The following is a 24694-nucleotide window of genomic DNA, read 5'->3' on the forward strand; positions in this document are numbered from 1 at the left end:
CCCCTACACTGGTAGTGGTTGAAAGGCCTTAGTGTTAGAACTTTGCCCCCAAGAGGGCCTGCGCACTATTTGCAGTAAGTCTTAGTACTTTTGAAATCGCCCAACGTCCATTCACATATGTCCACAACATGACCTGTGCTGGCTCCGGGTTTGGCAGATTCAGGGCCTTGGACAGTGACTGACTGCCCACTAAGACTGAGCTTCTTATTGTACGGTTAGTGTCATAAAGAATACGAGATGCCCTTAATGCATGCAATATTCGTGGTGATATCAGGGAAATTAACAGTAAAATACAGCCCACCATCCTATAAAACATACCCACAAACAGCCAAAAACAGCCCACACAGTGACTGCCCAATCCAGCCTTTCAGGAACTGGCATATTGACCTATAGGCCAGTTAGACCTAGTAAGGGTGGTAATCTGGTGGAAAGTCATGAGCATTTATCATTGAACCGTTTGACGGGGAAGGGAGTGGTGTGTTGACCAGGATTGTTAAGAATATTTGCTCAGAGTTAGATGTGATGACGCATAATGAGTCGTGGGTGTGTCTGATATCAATATTTGATGCAGTCAATTGCGTGATTATGTGTGCCTGCGCAGAGCGTGTTAAGTAGTATATTGTCAGATAGGACACTAGAGGACAATGTGTTCTGCAGTTTATAGTCAAGTTTCGGGTTAGAGTCACGGAGTCTGATGGTGGGATTGGTGGTGGGCAAAGATACAAGGACATTATCATAATTTTCAAAGAATGTGGCAAAGGCACTAGGAGGGTGGTGGAACACAGCGATAAGAGCTATGATAAATGAGAGATGACATATTAAGAATGCATTCTCTGTTGCCATTGAGGGTCTTTTGAGGCATGTGGTGAAGGTGGCCTAGTCACTGTGAAGAGCAATATGTGTGGTAGAGCAGTTAGGATCAACCAACATCTAGGTAATAGAAGTGTCGTGAGGAGCTGTCTCAACAAAGGGATTGGCAACGTATTACAATTTTGCAGATGGGTCGATTGTTCCATAGGCAGAAAGAGACAGTGCAGTTTCTGGTTGTATGTGCTAAAGATTTGATACAGTGCACTGGCTTAAGGAACATTAGCAGCTGCAGTGTGGGGCCACTTGCACTGATAGTCGCCATGTGGTGCCTGGTTCTGTGCTCTTCCACATGCAGAAGCACAACATATGTATGCAATACGTTAACAAAGTAGAAAGGATCCCAGATTCCAATAATCTTTTCTTACACTGGTGCAGAAAAAGAAAAAATACTAAATATGTTTTACATTCGGCTTTTAGTTATACAGCGTTCCTGTTTTAGCTAATTTGCAGAAAATGCAATATGAAAGATTGCCTTAGGTGACAGCACTTTTCTATTTCACAAACGAAAACAGACATGATTGTCTTTCTAGACACCTGCAGTGCTGTAGACTAGAATGCAGATGACTTACCTCGCAGCAAGCCACAATTCCCACGAGCTGCCTTTCCATGAGCCATACCCTCAAGGTAAATATACAGACACCTGCTGGGCCGCTAATATGATCAGAGTGAGGGGATACAGTGGTAGTTTATGTAGATTCAGATGAGTATCCCTATATGTTTGTTTAGGAATTTGCACACATCAAATCCCATTTTCATGAATGTATTAATTATTTCCTCTGGATCAGCCTCTTTGTCATTGAAATAGTAGCCAAACAATTGGAACCACAGTGGGGAATTTATCAGCACTGAAAAAGGAACATTTCCCACTCTGTCCTAATACATTACAAGTTCCATGAATATTCAATAAATCGTCTCTGGATCTTGAAAATTTTAATTCGCAGGTGTGGCTCGACAACATCACCCTTCCAATAGAATCACAAGCAAGGAAACTCCTCTTGGCCAGCTGCTGTGCTCTTCCCAAGATACTTCGGAAATTCTACATCTGCTTTCCCTGCTCGTTGTACAACTCTGGTGCTATCGCGCCTAGATTATGGGAACTCGCTGTACATAGGAGTACCTAGAAATGTAACCAAAAGGCTAAAAGTTATGATAATAGTGTTACTCCTCACTTCACCCAGCTCCCATGATTCTCAGCTGTGCATAAACTGGTAATCTCTAAACTGTAATAATGAGAGCAAGTGACAGAGCATTGTCAGTAGGTGCAGACCGAGGGGCAGTCTGCGGCTACACCCTAATTCAGGGGTGTACTGTCTTAAAACTTGTTTTCCCGCAGGCAACAACAGTCTATCTGTTGCACAGTCTTTTCTGGTAATTCAGAGATGATGCGAGGGTAACCACAGTCTTGCTGCTCGTTGCAAAAATAGACTAACATAACATGACTACTCATTCTAGCATCATTCGTATGAGTTTGTGTCCAAAAGATACGGTTCCCTCTTCACTCACAAATAGCGCGAAAGATGGCACAGGCCCATTCACACACACACAATCACTCTCTCAACATGGGAACAAGAAAAAGAACACAGGCGTGCGGGGGTAGAAGCAAGTAATTACCCCTCCCTCTCTACTTCGCCTTAGACTGGAGCTGTTCCTTCATGTACATCATGCTATTATGGCCAATTGCCCATCCTTTGATTGAACCCCAAGAGTATCAAGATTTCTGCATGATGTGATGTAGTATGGGTGTTGTGTGGGGGGCAGATTGACATTTATACCGCGAATGCCTACTGAAAACTCTTTGGGGCAGACCCAACTGTACACCAAAAAATATGGCGGATGGCGTAAAGCGCTGTGGTGCGCAGCCTATACCGGGCCAGTGACTGCCTGATGGTGCCATAGTCGAAGCCACTACCTACCTGCCCAGCTTTCGTCCATCATTCCGTATCAGCAGGGTAAATCTTAAAGGCGCAAGAGGAGTTTGGGAGACCATCACTAACCACTCTGCCCCACACTGCCCGTGGAGGCTGGTTTCCAGACCAGAACCAGATGTTCAGGGGGTCGAATAAGCCCACCTTGGTCTGGTGTGCACGAGCTGCCAGCTCTTGGTCTCTCCCAGTGTAGTGCTCGCTTGTCTCATACTAGATGAAAGTTTGATTTTGGAAATGCGACAATGCAGTTGCATAAATGAGAAACACTGGCTAACAGCAGATTGAGCTCAGGTCGATTCTGAGCTCAATCTGCTGTTAGCCAGTGTCCTGCTTCATTCCTACTCGAGACTTAAAGTAAAGGTATAAATTATACCCCCCCCCTCCCTGCACGCTTTGGAACCATCCCATGTGAGCACTACAACATCACACCGTAGTTTATTTTAATACAAGTCAGATTATTCTTTTGACATTTTTCATGCTTTTATCTGGTTTAGCCCTAGTACGCTCTCTGCCGTATAATTTAAAAAATAATGCCTCTGATCAAAGGCAAACTCTGGTCTTTGAAGGAGCTGTGCGCCGCACAGTTGGCGTTTCAAGCCCAGTGGGCGCCTCTGTACTTGTGGTAAGGCTTCCATTCTCCGTGCCGTTCCGCCTCCCTCCCCCACGCAGAACCTCTCCTACCACAGCCCCCTACAAAGGGCCCTCTGTCTGTTGTGGAGAAAGATTACATGGTGCATGTTTAGAGGGAGGGCAGAGCAAGAAATTATTAGTATCAGGTTCAAATATGTTTACCACAGAGGGGTGGAGATCAGGACTTCTGGCATGAACTTTGTGGATACTAGATTTGTTCAGTTTTGCTGCTTCCAAAAGAAAAATAGTGAATCCACGCATGTCCACACACACACACATGCAAACAAACACAAATGCACAGGCACACACACGTGCCCACACACTCACATGCACACACAGACACACATGCACGCATACATACACACACGTGCACACAAAGGGCACACACACACACACACACACCCCCACTGAAGTGGCACAGAATCTTGTGCATTTGTGGTTGGTGGTTATGTATTGTAAATTATTACAAAAGTTTTACGACACTTGCAGAGGTGTGTGACAGCTCAATGCTTTCTAAGGTTCTGTAGGAAATAAGTGGATTCGGGATTTTGATTTCGTTTGTGAATTTGTGTGGTGGAAAAATAACTTCAACCTCTGAGTGCCATCACTTAGCCAGGTACCAACTCAAAAAGCTGCTAAAAAGCCACCTCTGAAAGATACTTACGAATGCTGGAGACTTACAAATAGGCCAGGGTTTCTTGTGGTAAAATGACACACCGCATACAACCGTGTGTCCCTTACCAAAATAGTCATGGTGGAGCATTTTCTGGGCTTGGCCACAATGGGATGGAGGTACAGAATGGAGGTCTCACACGAAGGGTCTATATTCTTGCCCTCCACCACTGGCATATTTGGTTGAGTGCATGACTGATCGCATGGCATTGTAGTCCGGGTCAACACCTGGCAATCCTGCATGTGAATTGAACTGGCTCACTCAACGGAGAATGTCCAGTGCCATGGGGAACCTCAGTATCTCACCCTCTCTCTTCAAAGCCTTGAGGCTTCTGACCCGCCTTGACAGATGACCAGGTGGGATCAGCTCTCAATAAGTAGTTACATATGTTCAGGTGCTCGCTGCGACAATGCACACCTCCCAGTCTACCTGGTGCCCTACACAAATCAGGTACCATGGAAGAGATTTCCTATGAACAAATGTTGAAACTTTGTTGTGTATAAAGTCGATCAAATGAACCAAAAAGCAGCTGCAGCTGCAAGTTAAGTAATGGAGTCAATGCAGAGAAGGCACAGATGCAAGGACCTTACTCAAAATTAGCATGTCAATATAGTGCCGTGAGAGTTAACAATTGGGCACTCCACAGAGGAATGCAAGGGTGACTGAAGCCGCAGGGCAGCATAACAGATACGACTCAAGAGAAATAAAACAGTATCCAGATGAATGAAAATTTAGAAGTGCTACTTTAGCAGTGAATACCTAGAGGCCTAAAGGTAGAGCAATTGGATCATTTTGGCTATGAATATTGTCTGGAGAGTATACTACTTCATGCAGAAGCTATTCCATAAGATGCTGAAATGGAGGCGCAGGATAGACTTTCATCAGACGTAATTAGAAAAATGTGAAAATCCTGATGAAGACTATTTAGCAACAGAGATACAGGTGAAACACAGTGTTGCAAAACAGCATTGAACCTTCCCCTCACCCCACCCACCTCATCCCTTGAGATTTTGATACACAGTATGTTGATGCTGAGTGTAGTTTGGAAGTGGCAGGAGAAGTCATAATTTATTATGGAAATTCAGTATTTCGCAGTAAATAGCCTCGTTCTGAATTTGAAATTGAACACAAACAACTCGGTGCATACACCTTTGTGTTCAATTTCAAATTCAGAACGAGGCTATTCACTGCGAACGATTCGAGAGGGCGGTAGTACAAGAGAAGGAACCCTTGTACTTTTTGTTTTTTCATGTCAAAGACTGAATTCAACTGTGCGGTGTATAGCAGTGAATCCGTACGTGCTTGGTATAAATAGACCATTGTTGGATGCACCTAAATCGGAAATGATGTCATTTATGCGAGTGTGTCTTGGAAGCGGTATGGTTTTGAGGATGCCTGCTACTTTATATTTCACGTTCTCCCTCTTTCAGTAGCAGCACTGGAAAAGACCCCACCACTGGTCCTAACAACTAGGTGGAGAAATGAGATTCTGCAACAACCCAGTGATATACGAGAGGCCAGAGGAGCTGGTGACAGTCAGCCAGACACATGCTAGGCAGGCAGCTCTTGCAGGGTCTTTCAGAGACGCATGCCTGCAAACTTCACATTTCTCTATGTGTCCCCCCCCCCTCCCCATCCTCTCCGTGGTTAGAGCGCCGTGTAGCGGCGGACGCGCCTCCCTGGGGCTGTCCAGACAGTTGTAGCTGCGTCTCTCACCGACAGGAATAGCGAGATTAATTTTTAACTGTGCCTGAGGGGAACATTTGTAACTGAAGATGTTTTGCTGTCTTCTGCTCTGTAAACTGTGATTGAGGGAAGAGTAACACTTTCATCCCGCTTGGAGACGAGGTGGGGGGAGCGGGCACTCAGACGCCTCGCTGCGGCTTTTCCCCTCCTTCACTTCTCGCTGATGTCTCAATCCTCTCTTGAACACGTGCTCGCTGGTGGATGCGATAGGCATGCACTGTGCATATATTCGGCAAGAGCCTCTCGGAGCTAGTTTTGCTCACATTGGTCTTTCAACCTATGCACACCTCCAGCAATGAAATCTAAAGCCCGGGGACGCTTTTAAAGCAGAAACAAATCAGCCCCCCTTGAGTATTCAGTGTCTATGCTGGAAGTAATGTGGCTGTCGATGTTTGAGTACGTTTTACTGTCTCCACAATGGGTTGTGTGTTTGCACGAGTTAGGTGATGGAAGTGAATCTCATTCCTGACTCGGTGCATGCTGGGAAACTCTTCATAATGGCAAGTACCAGGACAACCACTGTGTAGTTCTTTCATCCTTTGCACAGTTTCCAGTCATGCAACCCTTGCTTCTTTAAACTTTTCCCCCTGAAAGTTGTTGTGCCAAAAACAGCAGAATTTCCAATAACTTTCGGGCATATTCTTAGCTTCTAAAGGTTCATCTGTCTGGCTTTTGCCAAGGTGCTCCACTCCACAACGTGCAGGGCGGGCTGGTTCTTTTGGCTTGTACTCTGCTATTAAGGAGAGTGTGACTGAGGCATGAAGGGGAGGCCTGGTGTTGCCATCAGAAGACTGCCAGCATGCACAAATCAAGCCGTTCAAATGATTTAACTGAGCGAAGGCACTGCATTGGCTGGGCAGCTCTACCACCTAGAGCACAGCTTTAGAGAGTTGCAGCATGTGCTCGGTAATACTAATCAGAGGCTCAGCCAATCAGGTTTCTACTTTAGATGGGGGTCTTTGGTCCAGACAGCTTATACCTCATTGATCATTGAAGAACAGCTTCTTCTTCCAAAGTAATCTTGTTGTTCTGGGAAAGATGTCAGCTAGCACCAACGCTTCGTGCCAGTGTCACTCACTTCCAGCCTCCACGCTTGGATTAGACTAGGAACAGTCACAACAAACTGAGGGTCTGAAAATTAGTTTGACCAATGCTGCATATTATCAGCCCCTGTGCATCCCAGCGAAATCTTAAGGATTCCGAGACTGATATTTCTGTATTTCATCCCAGAGGTGGTAGAGTGCTTACTTTGAGCCGGTAGGACCCACTGGCACTATTTTTTGGGGACGGGCGCGTACGTTTCCTCATCTGATTTTGAACCACAACAAGGGTAAGAAACGCAAAGAAGGAAAGGAGGAGAAAGAGAAAGATGGGAAAAACAGCAACAAGTGGAGAAAGCAGGGATGAAAATGAACCTGTATGCAGCCGCGGTCGGTAATTGGAGTACCTGCAGGGCGGTGACCTGGGGAGGGGGAGGGGCAAATGGGGGGTAGTAATGTATGGATTACGGAGTTTTACAGGTAAGTAAACATTTAAATAAATAAAACGAATTTCGTTGCACGCACTGCATCGCATTTGGGGATGAGTGCAAAACTTCCACTTCATTTGACCTTTTCACAAGAGTTTAAAGTGAAGAGGTATGTACAAGAATGAGTAATTTTCCCTGTTTTCGGTTATTATGATTTTTGGGTGCTAAGAAATCAAATATTGCCACTTTATATCACTGTCATTTCTGCTAATCAATTCAGAGATGTGTACACATCCTCTTTATTTGTACAGCGAGTAATACTAGTGTTTACCATGTTTCCTTTGGCAGTTAAGGCAATTGATACAAAGGGACCTGAAGCAATTTTCTGTGAACAATTTGTTGTTTGCTTTTCCCAGTGCTGGAATAGAGTGGGAACCAGATGGATTGCAGTTCCAGCAGCCATTCTTCGAGTGTCCTAGTTCAGTGTTACAAGCCCTGTCCAAATCCTCCTCACATCCTTGTCTGGGTCTCCACCTTCGTGACACAAGAATGCAAGCAAAACACTACCACTGTTTAAAAATCATGTGCCACGCCAAAACTAGGGCCATCCAAAATGGGTCCAACTTTTTATCCATAATTACTAATGTGAGACCAACCTTAACCCCTTTGCCGTGGGGCTAATTCCCCCGTGGTCCGGGTGGAGGGGGGCCGTGCACGGCGCCGCGGTGCTTGTGACGAGCTCGGCTCGTCATGCTGCACAGTGGCGCTGTGCTCATGACGAGCTGAGCTCGTCATGAGCACGCCCATTTTCATGGAACGCACAGCAGCGGAATTATCCCCACGTGGGCGCGCCACGGCAGTCTTGACGAGCTCAGCTCGTCACGAGCACAGCGCCACTGTGCTTAATAACGAGCTGAACTCGTCATAAGCACCCAAGGGGTTAAGAGTGAACTTCAGAAGACATCCACTCCCGCATTTGTAGAATCTCCATTTTAATGTTTGTGTTATTGACCCCTTATACTCTCTCACATTGCCATGATCATAAGGTCACTACTGTCTTTGAGCACCTTAAATCTCTCACATGTTCCTTCATTTGGATCCTTTAGTTTATGCTCCCAACCCTTGAGCTGATCAGCTGTTCTTACTATAGCGGGAGTCCAGCAATACCCATTCACAGGATATGCTTTTTGCCTGCTTCTAGTGTTTATGGAAAGTGCCTAACATAGCATTAGCTCACATGAAAATAATTGTGTTTATTGCTACAGTTTTGCATCCTATGATTGTGTGTAATCTCAAAAAAGCCTCCTCTGTATTTTTGTGAAACCTGGCTATGGCTTAAAATCTCAGATTGTTGTTTATCCCTTTTCTTTCAAATGAAGCTCCTTTCCACCATTTACATGCCTCTCCTCTCTGAGCACAGCCTGCTCTAAATCATATGCATGTTTGCCTTAATGTCTATTATTGTATATCTGAAAATTACCTGTACCTCATTTCAAGGATCACAATCTCTCCTTTAAAAGTCAGAGCCCTGCATCCTAACAATACCTAACCTCCTGTAGCTCATCTATTAATACTTCCATTCATTTGTATGAATTCACCTACCCCCTCCCACTGAAGATCACACTTAATTCCTGGTAATCTGGTCAATTTAGAAACTGGAATATATGCATGGAATGGATTTCTTAAGAGTACAAGACTAATCTCAGTAACCAACAATAACCACTGGAAGGAAAACACTAATCTTGGGTTCCAGAGCAGCATGCTGCCTGACGTAAAGCAATTCCACACCTCATCAAGAGAGGTTAGCACTATGTATTACAATACAACAGAATATATAACTTTCCTAGTTCACACTAATACCATTACGCTCAGTGATCAGACAGACGATTTAAGCTCATAGAGCTGCATAATAATTTCCCTTACACTTCTTGACATTCTTAAATTCACATAAAACATAACTGCTACCAGTGGCGGCTCGGATAGGGTGTGCTGTGGGCCGGGGCAGGGTAGGGGCAGGGTGGGGGTAGTAAACTCAGACATATGACGGAATGGAGGAAAGTAATTATTACGTTCCTTGGTTTCGTCGTATGTCTCAGTTTACTACCCACCACCCTGCCCCTCCCCCACCCGCCTCACCACCCCGCAGCATGCCCTATGCAAGCCACCACTGACTATTACGGGTCATGTCCATCACCGCCATCACCCAGTACTGTACCAGTCCAGAGCAATAATCCACCCATCAACAACTGAACAAGCCTAGACTGACTGTAGAGATTTACCAAATGCTGCTGGCCAATGAAGGGCTTTAAATTCATCCTCCACTGCAGGTCCCGACAGGTTACATACTATGACTGCTTCTTGGCATATCACAATGACAACCAAATGTGGTATATTATTATCAAAGTCCACCACAACAGCTCTCCCCACTGTATCTTCCTCCAACCTATGCCTGCTCAGGCACTTAAGCTTAAACAAAATATCTCAGAATGGACATCCAAGTGCAGTAATGGGTGGATTACAATCATAGGAAATGCCATAAATTGGCTTCCAGAGCTGTTCAAAGCTGCCGGCTTAGTGAAAGCCATAAACTGTGCACCAGTCTCTCACACTTCTACACCACACTGCTAGTAGCTGCGTCCAATAATGCAATAACTGCACCTCAGTAGTCCTCATGCATGACATGGAAACACTTCTCAAACACGAAAACAAAGGCCACCCACCTGAAACCTCTAATCGTACATGGCGTAGCATGCTACCCATTTAGGCATGTACTTCGTGGCCTCATATAGGGGTTGCAAACTATATATAAATGTGGCAATACAATAAAGCAGTGAGACACATAGTGACACCCATGCACATTTCGTATGTACTGTGTGATGCCTATCTGCAGCCAGCAGTTGCTCTAGAGGGCTGGAGGCTCCTTCTTCGATGGCAAAGCTGACCAGCTAAAAATTCACTTCAATCATTTTTGTTATTTAAATGGTGTCTTCCTGGGGGCATAGGAATTTCCTCTTGCCTCCAGATTGCGATGTCCATGAAGGTAGACACAAATGTCCTCAGGCAGTAACTTCACACAGTGAGCAAGAAATACATCCAAACTACCTCAAGCCCTATCGTTATGTCAAGTACATAAGTCTATGAATGCGCTGTATGTAAATAGATGTGTGTCTGGAATTACACTAATAATGACATTTACATAGCAGGCAGTATAGGCGGAATTGATCTTGCACCTATAATAGATGTTTATTTATGATCCAACTTAATGGAGCCTTTTTATCAAGCTTAGAATAAAAGATTGAGGTTAGAACTACAGGAATTCTAATTTATGATGTGCAGGTTACATACATGTTACAGCAGGAAGTAAACACCGAGACCAATATTACCATGATTGGGACTTATGACCTACATGATAAACAGGCTCTTGGCAATGAATGATGACCCCAATGAGCTGTGTTACTATGATAGGAAAGCATCAACTGCATATTGCACACAGTGCACTGCAGCAGGCACACTAACCTCTTAAGCTATTGCACGATGACCGTCCTTACCATTACATCACCCTGAGATTTGTTTAATAAACTGAGAGCTCTGAGTGTAGGCCACAGTACCCTGACCTATCTGAAAATGCTGTCTGTTTCCAATAAAGTAAACCAGAACGACTTTCCTATTGCATGTGTTCTTGTGGTAAATTTGTTTGAGGTCAAAGTTTGTGAAAATTAAGCATATGTATTGGTAATTCATGTGCTGATTGGGGTCCTTGTGACTCAACCATTTCTCACTTCAAGCTCTTACCGGTGCCACCTCTCCCAAAATCCCACAACCACCTAATGGTTCCCACAGTAAATTGTTCTAACGTCCAGCCCTGCTTGTTCCGAAGTTGAGAACTCCATCTCTAGGTCACAGCTTCTCCCCGAAGGCTTGAGACACCCTCGCTAATTGTATTCATTACTCTCTACTCTATGCCTAAGGAAGAGAATGAGAGGACGACAGTCATAAATAAATCACGCAGGAACACGTGTCCCATTTCTATGTTTATTAATTGAGATTGAGCAGTGTCGCTGTCTCTACATGTATGTGTGGGGGAAATAGGTGGCAAGGCTGGCACAAGCATCATGCACACTGCCGTGCATGCGGACTAGATTACAGGAGAAGCGAGAGTGAACTATTAAGAATGCGTTTATAAATATAGACACAGACCGAGCTTTCTTTCTTGCTGCGCTCCAGGCGTTCAGTGTCCCCCAATAAAAGGACAGCTGCATTTTCTCCTTTTTAGTTTTCATTTCCTACACACATTAAAGGCAGTGCATTTCCCAGAGAGTTTTATTGCACTCTGTTGCGGTTGCCAGCACAAAGTTACAGTACCCCCAAAAACTCACTGCTCAAAGTCTGTGCTTACATTTGCCGAAATGCCTGGAACACGCGCCAAAAGCAGCAAGGGCCGCGGCGTTCTAACTTTCTCTTCATTATTCAATTACTGTGAACATGTTGGCCCCGTTGTACACGACAAGAGGAAATGACTGGGCTGGTGTTGACAGTTGGGCCTGCTTGGGATACGTTACACGATGCCCACGTGCCTTTAGTGGCGTAACGGAAAAAAGACGTGCCCCCTGAAGAACGTGATGAGAGGCCCACGAGGGGCCCACTTCTTATTGTATGGGGGGCCCTGGAAGAGTTGGGGGTCCCATGAAGGATTCCCCCGCTGAGCCGCAGGGGCTGTAGGGGGATGCATGGTTCCAAAACCGTGGCCCACGTGTGTCTGCTCTGCATAATGTACTTGGCTTGACATTAACCTATGGATTCTTTCCACCCACACTTACCCTTGTAGTTGAACATGAACCGGTGGTGCAGAAGTAATAATGCAAGGAAAAATGAAACCTCCTGTCTTCCGGTCCCTGGTGCCACTTTACCTGATGCACTATATATATATATATATATATATATATATATATATATATATATATATATATATATATATATATATATATATATATATATATATATATATATATATATATATATATATATATATATATATATATATATATATTCTGATTATATTATAGATTCTGACACCCTCAGAAACATCGGTCTTACAGCTTGGACTTACCTTCTGTCCAACAAGCAATTTTGAATTTGTACAGACACGCATTGACGTCTTTAAACTAGTGCGTAAAATGAATCTATATAAATTCTTTAAACTTAAGGACATCAACTCACCTGGCACTCCCCACACATCAGGGCCCAACCCCATTAACGAAAAGGAGTTGGAGCTTCTTGCAGTTCTGGAAGATCTAAATACAGAAGGTGTTACAACTAGACAAATAGCACCAGATATGGGCACTTCTGGAACATCCGCCAGCAATATCCAGTTGAGAGAACCCAGCCCTTTCAAACCAGTCTCAAAGTTTGTCCCACCTTCTAACTCGGACGCCATTGACGTTTTTCACGACAAGGTCATGTTGGACTTGCGGAATCTAAGAGAGAACCCAGCAGAAAATCATAGACCTATGTGGAACCTGACATTTCAACAAAGGAAGGCGCTAAAGGATTTGGCAGCTGACAAGAACATTGTAATAAAACCCTCCGACAAGGGCGGCAATGTAGTTCTGCAAACCCGTAAAAACTACTGCCGTGAAGCACTTCTCCAACTTAGCAATCGTGACAATTATACACCTATTGCGATGAAAGAATATTTGGAGAGTATCACTCAGTATGAAAAACTGATACAAAAGTGGCACACAAGAGGAATGCTGTCAATCGAAGAATTTAAATTCTTGTCAGTATGTAATCCCAAGATTCCCACCATTACCATTTGCCGAAGGTGCACAAAGACCCGGAAAAACCTCCAGGCCGCCCCATAATTTCATCTGTTGGAGGTCTCTTGGAGAATATGTCTAAATTTATAGACTTTTATCTCTTTCCTTTTGTTGAGGAAATGACTTCCTATACGAGAGACACTAAGGACTTTCTCGGTTATGTTGATGGGAGCCCATGGGAATCAGATTATCTAATGGTGACCTTAGACATAGCCAGCTTGTATACAAGCATTTCACATGAACAAGGCTTGGATGTAATCAATCAGGTGTTGCAACAAAGACCGGCAGAACATAGGGAGCACAGTGAAATGCTCACTGACTTTCTCCGTTTCTGCTTGGTTAACAACATTTTCATTTTTCAGGACCAGATCTACCGACAAAAACGGGGGACGGCGATGGGAGCCTGCTTCGCCCCCAGCTACTCGAATCTTTTCGTCGGCTGGTGGGAGAAGCGGGCGGCCTGGTCGGACTCCTGTGACCATTGGGTCAACAAGACCATAATTTGGAGGCGGTACATTGATGACCTCTTTCTGGTCTGGAAAGGGAGTAGACAGTCAGTTGAAGATTATATCAGACATCTCAACAGCAACAACCTTAATTTGACATTTTCAGGTGAAATTAGTAATACTGAGGTGAACTATTTGGATGTAAGAGTATTCATAACTGATGGCAAGCTACAGACGGCTCTTTTCAGGAAACCCACAGCGGGTAACTCAGTGCTCCATGCACGCAGCAGTCACCCCACAAACCTTAAGAATAGTATCCCCTATGGGGAACTTTTGCGTATCAAACGCAACAGTTCCCGTCCTGAAGACTAAAACGAGGCAGGGCTGGCCAGCCTCGATAGATTCAGGGCACGAGGTTACAAAGATAGGGTGCTGAGAGAAGCTTGGAAGAAAGCTGAGGTTAAGAGTAGAACTGATCTGATTAAAGAGACTCCCAAAATAGATAAAACCAAAGGATCTACTAATCTGAGGCTCATTACTAATTTTTCTAACGCAGCAAAGAGCCTGAAAAAGATTATGTACTCTAATTGGAGTATTTTGAAGTCTGACCCTGTTATTGGACGCGACATTCCTACCCAACCTTGTATAACATTTCGTAAAACCAAGTCACTTAAAGATCACTTGGTACAGAGCCATCTGCCCCCTACTGCCAGAGGCATACAAGGTATAGGTGGGTTTTATCCATGCAACAAGTGCAAGGCATGTGCAGGTAGTAGGAAAGTTGTTAGCTATTCCGTACCAGGGAAACACGATCCAGTTACCATCAAGAAATTTATGAATTGTTTGACCCCTTTTGTGGTCTACTGTCTTACTTGCCCGTGCGGACTTAAATACATAGGGAGCACTATACATCCTGCCAAAATCCGCATCCTAGAGCATCAGAGGGCAATTCAAAACAACGACAATAATTATCCAGTAGCCCGTCATTTTCAACTCACCACAATAGTGACCGTAAACTCTTGAGTTATTTCTGCCTTGACCATGTACCACAAGATCCCAGAGGGGGCGATAGAGCCAAATGCCCAAGGAGACTAGAGTCCCGATATATTATTGATTTATCAACTAAAACACCTCTGGGACTCAACATGGGGGAGGAACTGAAAGTACATTTGTAAATACTGTATATAGTAATTGTCTTTATTCACAATCACTTTTGCTGCACTATGATACATCAGGCGTGAATCGATGTTATTTGTATTGTTTTGAAGGGTGCTTTTGCTTTATTTAATCATGGTCATTATTTTTCTATTGATTGAGTACAGTTTTACTTGTTAAGTTAACATTTGAGCGGTTTATGTGATTCTGAATGAAATTTTCTACCGCAGCACCACTTCAACATAAGCCCATCTGAGGGCTAAATTTATTGAAAATGTACATACTTTATTTTTCAGTGTGTAACTTTCTTTGCATCGCTTCGCTATTTGTGTTTTGCCTGATTTCAAAATGGTGCTTGTTTGGGACAGATCCCGCGAGACTTCTTGTAGCAACAGTCATTGCGATTATGTTTATAAACTGTAGCGTCATGGCGGCCGCCTGATACTGACGAAGGCGTACCGCCGAAACGCGTCTGTTCTTGTGACTTCTGTGCAAATAAATCCGACTTGGATTTGAAACCCCCCCGAGAGTGCGAGCCGATCTTTTAGGTAACTTGCATATATATATATATATATATATATATATATATATATATATATATATATATATATATATATATATATATATATACATATATATATATATATATATATATATATATATATATATATATATATATATATATATATATATATATATATATATATATATATATATATATATTTCTAGTAAAATACTTCGTGAATATCAATAGCACTACAACGCCCAGCATGCTGTGGAAATACCCAGGTGGGTGCGGCATGCGTAAGGGAACAAAAGGGTTGTAATGCGCAGCCGTGCACAAACTACTTTGCCCTATGAAGAAGAGGCAAGCTGCCTCGAAACGCATCAGGGCGTCGATGAACATACTCTGTTTGGGGAACTGCCTGCTGTCAATAAAGGTTCGGAGAACCCAATCCCTGTTGGAGTAGCGTCCTCCGAGCACAGGACAACTGGGAGAAGATGTTACCGCGGCAGTCCGGCCGCGGGAGGATGCACCGCCCACGTGAAGATACAGTGGGTCTTCATGCCGAAATTATGCTGGCATAGTGGCACAGGATTGTTTTTAAATGCAGACAGCTCTCGAAACTGAGACCCACTGGAGGGTTGTAAACAGGCCCAAAAAAAGTAACAATAAAAGTGAGTGCTCGGCAAAAGATGAAATTACCCACTGGAGGGTTAAATAGCACTACAACGCCCAGCATGCTGTGGAAATACCCAGGTGGGTGCGGCATGCGTAAGGGAACAAAAGGGTTGTAATGCGCAGCCGTGCACAAACTACTTTGCCCTATGAAGAAGAGGCAAGCTGCCTCGAAACGCATCAGGGCGTCGATGAACATACTCTGTTTGGGGAACTGCCTGCTGTCAATAAAGGTTCGGAGAACCCAATCCCTGTTGGAGTAGCGTCCTCCGAGCACAGGACAACTGGGAGAATATATATAATTCTATATTCCCCAGTAAAATACTTCGTGAATATCTGTGCACTGCAGGTGTGTAGTGCATGCCCGTGCAAAGCTCTGTTTGGCCCTCGGTCAAAGTCCTGTGCAGACATGCCATTGCTTATGTAGCATTCAATGGTGAAGCACACATTGTGGACATTTCCTCTGTGGTGGTTTGTAAATAAATCAATTATATTATGAGATCGATGTTATTCATGTTCCAAAGATGTCTCATTGGTCAATGTGGTATGTCGAGGCAGTATCACTAGGAGGTCTGCAGACACATTTGTTTGAAGTGCCTGGTCCTTATGTGCAGAGGCATTATTGCATTTAGTCCTGGCCACTGTGGCACCAGAACACAGGAATTACCACTTAGTAAATTCTGACTGGTCACTTCTAAATTCAGTGAATGTGGATAGAAATCGTGCTTAATTTGAGCAGGTGTTTGCTGGTGGGGGCCACCGGCGCTCACTTATTTTCCTGCATCAGACATTTACCAAGAGCAAGAGAGGGAAACACATAATGAAGCTGAAAGACAGAGCAAGACTGAAAACCCGCCACAAAGGAGGAAAGCATGAACCACAAGAGTAAGATAAAGAGGCAAGAAGTGTCTAGTTGGGGATTAAAGAGGCCTCGGTGGGGTTAAGACTACGCAGCCTTGGTTTTCAGTGATCATTGACATTGCACTGACCATGGGCCTCTGAGCAGAGCTTTGGGCACCACCACTCATTCTTTTACAACTTAAGCACTGGATAAAATACAAGAATAAACATAATGGTATTTCCTTCACCTGGTTGTGAAGTTCAGTCGCACTCTGGATGGTGTTTAGAATTCTGGTCCAGTTGTGCCAGTATTATAGTGCCCAGTGCCCACTGGGATTCCATAAGTGGGCTCACTGCCCCATCTGCTCAGTCCAACGGGCCTGTGCTCCTAGAACCCAGCGACATTGATGAGTGAGTGGGGGTGATTCCCCATTTAAACTTCCCATGAAAATGGCGGATTACTGCTGCCAGGGTCATATATCTTCTAACAGAGGATGCGCCTGGGCAGGCAGCCTCCCATGGATGGCATCGTTTCTACTGGACTGGAAAGTGTACCCCAGGAAGGGCCTTGTCAGAGCCCAGGAGGGCTACATGTGTCTTATGGAGTATTTCAGTGGATTTAGAAGCACTTCCACACTGCTCCCAGAAGACTGTGGGCAGCACCAGCGCATATGAGAAGTGTGGTATGTGAGCCCATACCAATTACAGTACAGCTCTACACAAATCCTGAATAACATAAACAACTCGCGGCATTTGCAGGAGGCCCGGCCTCTTTTACTAGCAATCTCCTTGCACCAGAGCTCTTTCTCTACAAACTGTCTCACTCATCCTGCAGAAGATTGTGTCGGCACCAGGTCCCAGAGTGTGATCCTGGACAAACACTGATAGGTGAAGTGAAACAGGTATACATCTGCTGAAGCTGTTTAGTAAGTAATATGGGGCGCTTCAAATTTTGGGCCAAAAAAATTATGCAATTAGCTAGTGAATTCAGTGACTGCTGTACAAAACCTGGTCTACTGGTTCACTGTTTTTGTTCTCCTATAAAGATGGGAAAGTGCAATGTGTCCTTAAGGTATAGGTGCCGGGTAGAAACCAAAATAGCACAGCATTAATAACTGCAGCACATTAAAATACTGTGCACTATTTTACATCACAGGGCCATGGATAGTTTTACTTCAGTATTCTGGATACCGTCTTCAGTGTTTACCACCGCCATTTATTAAATTCTATTACATATTACATTAGGTAATTACGCCAACCGTATGCACTTCGATTCCTAGCTGTTGAAGTGCACAATGGAGCACTATATCCATAGCTTATTATTATTAGTATTATTGTTAATAGTAGTAGTAGTAGTAGTAGTAGTAGTAGTAGTCATGGTAGTATTTGACCCTCATCTGCTACTAAAACCCAGCCTAATCAACCTTCCATGACTAGAAGCTTGGCCAAAAGCTCTGCAGTGCACACTTGTTTTTTTAAGACATAATGCGCTACAGGAAGGTGCTCCTCTACTTTTATCCACTTAGTAAGAAATAAAGTCCAGGTTTTTATTCTCTTAAAATGTTGATCCTATTTCACTGCAGTTTGCCCCATATCTGAAGCATTCACCTCTCCCAGATGAGATGAAGGAAGCTGGAGTTGGCACTCAAGGGCACCTAGCTTCAACTGGCATTACTCATTGAGATAGGCAGTGAGAAAAGGAGTTAGCATGTGCCAAAGAAGCAGAGAGACAGTGTATTTTTATCATGTAGCTCTCATGTTCACTGTGTACAGAGTGTCTGTGATTGTTACGCGTCTTTGAAAGATGCTGGCTGAGAAGGGACATTTAAACCAGCACTGTTTTTATTTTAAACTTTACAGTTATTCAGAGTTCTGGCTTAGACGCATTGCAGTGAAATATGGCCTTTCAGTGGTGAGTTTGTATAGCCATATCTCCTGCCTACGCCCAGGGCCGGCTTTAGGGAAGTGCAGCTGCAACGGGTGCTGACCTGGGAAGGGGGTATAGATTTCCAGCCGTGTTTATCAATAATGTGTGATTGAAAACCACCTGTTGCATAGTTCCTTGTGCGTCCAGCTTTCAGGCAGCAATAATAATGTCAAGATAACTCTTGCGATTAATGTTCCTGCTAGAGAGAGATCTGAGTTTTGTCTTGTGGCAGTTTTGTCTCGCCATATAGTAGTGCAGAGAGAACAGGTCTGTATTTTCTGTGGATAGCTGAGTGGATTAGGAAAGCCAGCTTTTACCAGTGCTTTAAAACAAATGAAATGTATGTGTGGTAGGGGCTATGGAGAGATGAGGAGCACTTTTGCCGAGTGGTAGTGAGGGAATCTGAGGGGGAGGGAATGAGGGGGAACGCAAAAAAAAACGGTTGCACCGGGTGCCACCAGCACTAAAACCAACCCTGCCTACACCCTTACACTAGTGCTGAATCACTGAGCATAGTGCAGTGTCACAGAGAAAGAAGCTTCTCTACTTCACACTGCAGGGGATATTTTCGTTTTTTTTTTCAGTCGAAGTGAGGGTGTCTGGTATTATGGCAGTGCCCCCTGAATATTGAGACCACAAAATTGATAGAACACAATATTGAGGACAGAAAAAATGAAAATAAAATAGACAGTTAAGTAAGTCTAAAAGTTTTATACCTGGCTCCTCATGTATGTCTCTAAGCAGTATTTATATCTTCAAGATACATAAATGCTGAGTAATTAATAGTAAATCTATACTTCCCTATCTGCATTTACCTTTCGATATTTGGTCCCTCGATTTTCTGTCCTCAATATTCTTGTATCATGATGCTCTTAGTTTCGATATTCAGTGGTACAAACGTAGTATTACGTTTGTAACCCAGAAAAGGTCAAACTCCTTCCAAGGAGAACATTGTAAACCTAGATACTCTGATCTGTTTACAATCGAGCCAGAAATTAAAGGACACACTGCTGTAGAAAGCAGCCCAACAGAGTGAAGTTGTAACTTCTATGTCCCAAGTCCCACGTCAGATAGCTTGATCTGGACACCACACTGAGAGGGCTATCAAGGCTCTGTCCCCACACAGTGTACAGTAATGATGACATCTTTAGCCCTCAAAATCACTGAGGTCTTTCACAACTGGTGTGTGGTTTATGCCTAAACTGGTGTCACTATACACAAAGCTTTAGTACCGGTTTAATCAACCCAGGAAGGGTGAATGGCTAAGTGAACCCACCAGGATTCAGACTTACAGGTCTGAGGGTGGTCACTGGGCCCACTGAACTATCCTACCTTCTTCATGGTTCGTTTTTGACAACGATGATGTCACTGTATGCGATGGTGAATGCACTCTTGCACCCTTGGGCTGTAAGAGCACACTCAATAACACTCTGAAAGAATAACATTGACTGATTAGTGAAAAGCGACTCAGGTTTATTGAGAGCACCCTAGCATGTGCCATATGTGCTTGCTTATGTTAACTCTTGTTGGCGTAGCTTGTAAACTGCAGAGTACCTCACTAAAAACTCACTGGTGTCGCACAAGAGGTTTCTGAGGCCTGAGGAATGAGAAACGTTTAAACTTTTTAACTTTTTAACTTTTTAACTTTTTAACTTTTTAACTTTTACTTTTAAAGTGTAAAAAAGACATATTGTGAAGAGCAGGACTGTAAGAGGAATGAGAAAACTGGGGGGGGGGGGTTCTCTCAAAGGTGCGTGGCTTAAAAACAGTAAGCTAAACATCTGTGCTTAGTATAGTGTGCCGCCCGATTGGTAATTTACTGCTTCTGTCACTGCATCCAGATATATAATACAAGTAACATTACACCTACAAGGAGCCAGGACGAAAGGCTTTGCCAATGGTTGTTAGTGGTATAAGCGCTAAATTGAAAATGCTTCAGTTCTGATATTACGGTGATGTGATAGAACTATAACGAGCCTCTTTGAAGTTAAGCTGCGGAGTTAAGATTTTTTACGTCCTGAAGGTGAGGGCAAAAAAGGAGAGCTCGATAGGGGCCCGTCTCAGCAGCTGCTATTTAGAACTACCGGTGCTGACCACTGGCAGGACCCGGCCCACTTAAAGCCCTGGTGAGGAGTGATAATGATAAACAGAAGCTTAGCTCACGCCAAGATAAAAACGCACCAACAGTTAATGGGTGAGCCTAAAAAACCCATTTGGTGGCAGACTCGGACATGGCTACGACGAATGAAGCATAAACATGGGTAACGGTAGAGAAGAGAGATGGTGTAGGCTTCGTGTGGCTAACTACAGGCATTAATCATTTGATTCCGGTTTGTAATCACAGAAGCAAACAGCAGGCAATGTGTTATTTATGTAATCAGGTAAAGTTAGGAAAACATCTTCTAGAACAATCAACCGTGTTTTCTTGCAATAAAAGTGGCGCTGCTGCCAGACTGGGACCCCCTTGAGTACCTAATGGCATTGGTGGGGAGAAGCAGAGAGAGGAGAAGGCACTGAAAGCATCTTTTGTCCCTTTAAAACTAAGCCAGCGGAGAGCTCCACAGGTGGGGGACGACTTCCGTGACTCCTACGATCTCACAGCGCTATCCTTAGCAGACCCGTAGTGGTAAAAATCGAATAAATTTACAACTCTCATTTTTACCCATGCTTGGCAAACAAGAACCTACACACACCCCCCACATCCACGAAGTAAAGCCCAGGCCGCTCCAAGTGAAAGAGCTGCCCTTTACCAAACTGCATGTGCTTTTCCCAGGGGGCATTGTTCCCGGTTGCTAGGAGACAGAGCCCTTCAGGTGTCACCAGGGAGACAAGGGCCTGGGTATTTAGTTTTAGGTCAGGCACAATAAAGACGGCAGAATTGAATGGGCGTCCTCGGGACCTCCTCAGTCATTTGTCAGGCAATTCCAGCCCCCAGCGCCTATTCAGGGAGACCGAGGAAGGGGGTGTAGAGACAGAGGGGAAACGGGAGTTGGATTGTCTGTCAGTCCAAGGGCTGAGCGGCCTACGATAAACACACTGGCTGATTCAAAGGAACATGGACGATTTCTGAGAGGGGAAAAATTGCCTAAATAGATCAATTAGGGGACTACCTGGAACTGAAGCCACGCGAGCTGGAGCGTGCTGTCAGTCTTTGCCTTAATGCTTTACTGAGCCAATTCAGAGTAAAAGTCATAGACCCGGAAAACATGGCGTCTGTCTTTGTAACATTGAGGGAGTTCCAGATTGTGCGTTCCCGTGCCCCACACAAGGATTCCATGCTACACACATTGAACAGTGACTCCCAAGGTTTCATTAACCTACTAGCCCTTTTGCCTCTGTCACTACTGAGCTCAGCACTCTTGTTTAACATTCCCACGAGGTTTTTCACATCAATGAACCCTATGCGGAGTGTTGGCACTTCAGCAATGTAATTATATATATTTTGGGCTTCTCCTGTGTGGCCCCTGCCACCTGTCACCTATTGGAGTTGAAGTATATCTAACACCAGGGATCTCAGACCCAATGCACTTTGCTAGCACACTATGGTGCCCTTCTCCTCCGCCAAGATGGCTGTGGAGTGTGGCAGTCTATTGCCCTGCATTAAAAGGGTTTGATTCAATTACTGCAAACTTCCTGCAGGCTGCAGCAGATCTGTGGAGAACTATGAGAGACAGCTAGAGCTCAGCATCATTTTAGGCTCTTATTGGAAGCCCAGCCTCATTAGTCGATTAGTGGGTTCGTAACTTATGTTACAAAGAAAGTTTTCAGTTCATTCGGACAAACACGATTTTAGGGCTGCAGTAGTCACTGGTCAATGTTGTTTCAGATACCCAGTGGCCTGGCAAGGACTTTATCTCTACTTCACAGCAGGCCTTATCCTGAATTGAGAATGTGGCTTATCGCTAAAGTGGCCGACTTTGAAGCTGGAGAACCAGGTACGAGTCTGGGGTGAAGCTCAAACATCAAGTGATTCTTGGCAAATCACTTAATTTCTCTCCCCATGCCAAAAAAAGGAATGCATCCGTAGTAGCATCCGGTGTGTGATTAGAGTGGAGAAGTGGGACAGACGGATGGTTGACAGAAACATATTAAAAAAGAAAAAACACTTACCTGCCACATCACCTGGCTCCCAGAGTGCACTGCGGCCAATCCTGACACTGTTTTCATGCTGCTGAAAGCAGCATCAGGATTGTCCTGAGCGGCCATGAATTGCACTCCCAGTTAGAATGGGAGCCTGTGCCTGCGCTCTCCAACCCTGCAACGCAGCTCGGGTTGGAGAAAGCTTCAGTGTGCATGATGGTTTGGCCGGCCAGTCAGACCATCATGTTCACTGAATAGCAGTGCAAAATACTCCTCCAACAGCCTGTCACCCCCCTGGCCCCACCTCCAAGCCTCAGCTCCAGAGCAAAAACAAAATGATTAAAAACTAGGGTTTATTATCATTATATTTTTATTTATTTTTTGCTGCTGGCATGTGGCACGACGCTCCTCCGCCATAGCGGAGGGGCCACTGATTTCTGTCCGTCTGTAATGCAACTGGTGCTCATGTAAAATGCTCTGATACATTTGGGTCGAGTTAACGCTATATAAAACTGCAAAAAAAAACAAAAACTGAGAGAAGTATTTCCGGTGAAAAAGACTCAATAGAAAAAAAAATCAGGCTGCAGGTCAATGGATTGTATTGTTGATAACAGCAGAAAGAGTACCAAGCCTGCCTAGTTCAGGTAAGGAAAGTCGTCAGGGTACGGAATATTGGCAGGGTAACACTATGGGACCCAGAGTAGTGAAAGGCAAGTGGAATAGAGTGGGGCACATTCAGGGAGGACAGTGAAGTAATGGATAACTGCGTAGAATATCCAAGAGGCTTCAGGTCTAAGCTGGAAGTAGACAAGAACGAAGACAAGAAGTGGCTAGATGTGAATGGGAGAAAAAGGCAAGGAAGCTAGGAGCACAACAGCTGAACCCAAGCAGAGGGGCCCATGGTCGAAACTAGAAAAAGAACTAATCACTGTTTGAAGCCAGGGCATAGGCTGCCTAGATATCAACAACGCGTTAAGCATTTATATCTATTTTATTTGGTGTATTTCTACTCTGTATTTTTAGTTGTTCGAAAAGAGGAGACATGCTATGTCTCCCTTTACAATCCCCTGGGATTTCAAGCTCACAATACTCTGTGCCACAAGACCGGAACTCGAAATCTGTCTAGCATCCTTTGAAGTGAATGAGCATTTGGTCTCTGTTAGTGCTCTCAGCAGTGATATGTTATGTTAATTTAACTTATAATGTGCATGAATCACCCCCCAGAGTGGAATCTCAGTGTAGCTGTGACCAGCGAGTGAGGTAGCATTAGTGTTGGGATAGCTCAGTGTTGAGAAGTTTTATAAAAAAGAAGGTGATCTGTGCACTTCTGTATGTGAGTAGGAAATTTATTCCAGTAGGAAAGGGCCAAATAGGAGAAACCTCTGTCCTTGGAGTGAGTTTTCCTGATTCGGGGCACAGTAAGAAAGGACTTGCCCATCGATCTTAGAAGTCTGCCTGGCAGGTAAGGAATGAGTTTCTCCGCCAGGTATCTGAGTTCCTTGCCGTTTAGCGATTTATACACAATACAGCAGATCTTGAAAGTGGATCACTTTCAAGATCTGCTGTATGATCAAGTTTGAACATTATCCTTCTTTTGGGTGTAAATTATCCAAGAAGGCATTTTTTCTTCTCACACAGGGAAATGGTCAATGATAAAAAGGTATGAAAATTGTCTAAGAATACCAGGTTGTTGGCAATAAGGGCAAAGCATATGATGCTGAAGATTAGCAATCCGTAATATCATTACATGATAAAATAGAACAGTGATTGTGCCAATAATTTCTACTTCATCTGCGTAATTTGGTAGGACTGACCTTGCTGTTATTAACTCTTTGCCATCAGGTTCGATAGAAGGATAGACAAAAAGGTGACACAGCTTCCTGATATATTGTGACGCAAGCTTCTCGTGATAACCAACGCTCTTTGCATCTTTATTGA

General features: G+C 44.1%; 1 protein-coding gene across 1 annotated transcript in view; it reads left to right on the top strand.

Moving 5' to 3' along the window:
* SLIT1 (slit guidance ligand 1) overlaps positions 1-24694 on the top strand; it is an 899254-nt gene that overhangs the window by 304266 nt on the left and 570294 nt on the right. The gene's annotated exons all lie outside the window — the stretch shown is intronic.

Source organism: Lissotriton helveticus, chromosome 5_1, assembly GCF_964261635.1.
Source record: "Lissotriton helveticus chromosome 5_1, aLisHel1.1, whole genome shotgun sequence".
In the NCBI taxonomy this organism is placed as follows: Eukaryota; Metazoa; Chordata; class Amphibia; order Caudata; family Salamandridae; genus Lissotriton; species Lissotriton helveticus.